The sequence below is a fragment of the Phoenix dactylifera genome, unplaced genomic scaffold (genome assembly GCF_009389715.1).
Source record: "Phoenix dactylifera cultivar Barhee BC4 unplaced genomic scaffold, palm_55x_up_171113_PBpolish2nd_filt_p 002892F, whole genome shotgun sequence".
Classification (NCBI taxonomy): Eukaryota; Viridiplantae; Streptophyta; class Magnoliopsida; order Arecales; family Arecaceae; genus Phoenix; species Phoenix dactylifera.
This window is the reverse complement of record NW_024069981.1, coordinates 1-2,500: the sequence shown is the minus strand read 5'-3', so window position 1 is coordinate 2,500 and position 2,500 is coordinate 1. Positions and strand designations below refer to the sequence as shown.

Sequence of the window (2,500 nt, the reverse complement as noted above, 5' to 3'; positions counted from 1 at the left end):
GATTCTCAAGCTGGGCTGGTCCCGGTTCGCTCGCCGTTACTAGGAGAATCCTCGTAAGTTTCTTCTCCGCTTATTGATATGCTTAAGCTCGGCGGGTGGCCCCGCCTGACCTGGGGTCGCGATCCGAGGGGCGGCGTCCCGGCCGGGGGCCGGGGCGCCGCGCACGATGGGGGCGGCAGGGGCCCTTCGCCTCTGGGGTCCGGCGTCACGGCGACAGGATTGCATCAGCGTCCACCATCCGCCGTGTCCGTCCCCGCCGGCTGACCGCTCTTCGGGCCGCCGCACCGGGGGCGCGGGGGTCCCATGTCCGCGTCCGGCTCCCCAGGAGCCCGTCGTGGCCCGGGGGAAAGGAGCGTCGCTTGGCGTGACGCCCAGGCAAGCGTGCCCTCGGCCTGGTGGCCTCGGGCGCAACTTGCGTTCAAAGACTCGATGGCTTGCGGGATTCTGCAATTCACACCAGGTATCGCATTTCGCTACGTTCTTCATCGATGCGAGAGCCGAGATATCCGTTGCCAAGAGTCGTATCATGTAAGGCTGCCGTCGATGGTGGCGCCATCCGTATACCAGGCCCCGGGATGGGGCGGGCGGGCGGCGGCGCGCCGCCTCCGTTCTCTGTTCCTTGGCGCCATCCGCGCCGGGTTTGGCCCGCCCGCCGCCCCGTGCCGCACGCCGCGGGCGCACCTCCAGGCCCCGCCGGGCATGCGTACGTGCCCCGAGGCGGGCGAGACGGGGGGAGGGGGGACGGGGTCTACGTAGCTGGTCGGCCGGGCTGTTAGATGTATGCCCTAGAAGCCAATCTGGCTGACACATTGTTATTTCTAGGGACATAATTTTGTACTTGACCATTTATTATTGAATAAATAAAAGGCATCTTTTTATTCATATTATTTATGTGTCTATGAATCGTCCAAGAAATTAATAAGATGATGATACATATTCTCAAGAGTTGAGAATTTGAGCCATGTATCATTGGTGATTAATTTCTAAATGCTCCTGATCAATGGATCATCACGAGGACGGTGATCGATCCGATCAGTGCACAGATCACTTTCCTTCTGGATGGACGAGACTTGAGTCCACAGTGTAGGGACACTGAAGTGATAGTGCAGGTGCTTGTTAGAGAACAAGGGTACTGAGCGTGACCAAGACAAGAAGTCACTTGGATGTCTATCCACTCGTCAGTGACTTGCTTGATGTTGCAGTAGTGTGACTGGTCCTTTGACCTGCGGTGCTTCGGCTACTCACAGTGAGGTTATTGTAGTTTGACTGCACACATACATGGTCTCTAGCCATATGGGTCCATGCAGTGTAGATTGGCTGCAGTAAGTTCACTGTAGGAGTAGGGTATGCACCTATAAGGAATCTATCGACCTTGATAGAAGAGGAGTGATCCTATGTGATTTGTTAGACTGAGTTCTAAGACCTTGGCCAGGGCAGTAATATAAAGTGGAAAAAGAGTTTTCCACTATCGAACTCAAGTCGAATAAATCTTGACATATGACAGACGATGGGGTTTGACAAGTTGTCCATGACCTCCGTCCTGTAGGGATCCACGATAGTAGGACTGTATCACACGTTAACTGCACCTAGAGGTTCATCATTCTATTCTACTGGGTAGCCACTACATGCTGCTAGGTGTCACTAGTGGATGGTGGGACTCACAGGGATTATCTCGATGATCGATAAACCCTAATGAGTTGAGTTGGAATCGTTCCAACCCATTGAAAGGAGTTTTCAATGATATAGTGATAGAGATCACAATATATCTCACTACCAGTCAGAATAGAACCTATGGGGTCACACACACTAGAAGTATTGACCGATCCGATGGTTGAAAAGTGATTATGAATCACGAGTAATCAATTCGATTGATAAGAAGTTGAAGAAGGAAAGGGAATTAATTAATTGGACTTGAAACAAGAGTCCTACTTCGAGTAGGATTCCTAGAGTCCTAATTGGATTAGGACTGGGAATCCTAGTTGGAGTAGGACTGGGATTCCTACTTGGAATAAGGATTCCTGCAATCCTAATGAGATTAGGAGTTTTGAATCAAAATTGGATTCCTACTTGGAGTAGGATTCCTAGAGTCCTAATCGGATTAGGACTTCGGATTCAAATAAGAGTCCTAATTGGATTAGGACTAAAATTAAATATGTCCTAATTTGGATTAGGGTTTCTTAAGTCACAATTAATTATTAATCTAATGAATCAATAAGACTCCTAATTGGATTAGGATTGAAGAGTTCAATTGAGTCAAAATTGATTTAAGTTCTAATTGGATTAGGACTTACCTAGATTGGATCCTAATTGGTTCACCCTTGGGCTAACCCTAATTGGATTAGGACTTGACCACATTAGGGCATTTCAAACCCTACTTAATGTAGATTAGGGTTTACCATGAGGAGGGGAATATGCCCCTCCCTTTTCCATGTGGAGAAGGGAGAAGAGAAAGGTAATTACTCTAGGGCTCCTAGATTGTAGGAGCCCTAGATGTTATAAA

General features: G+C 49.4%; 1 non-coding gene and 1 pseudogene across 1 annotated transcript; both read right to left on the bottom strand.

Moving 5' to 3' along the window:
• The window catches only part of LOC120109826, a 5,048-nt pseudogene extending 4,929 nt beyond the window's left edge, over window positions 1–119 (bottom strand).
• A 246-nt stretch (window positions 120–365) lies between these two features.
• LOC120109825 lies at window positions 366–521 on the bottom strand. Its single transcript, XR_005510587.1, has one exon. It is a non-coding gene; the product is annotated as a 5.8S ribosomal RNA (ribosomal RNA).
• Between the last annotated feature and the right edge of the window lie 1,979 nt (window positions 522–2,500).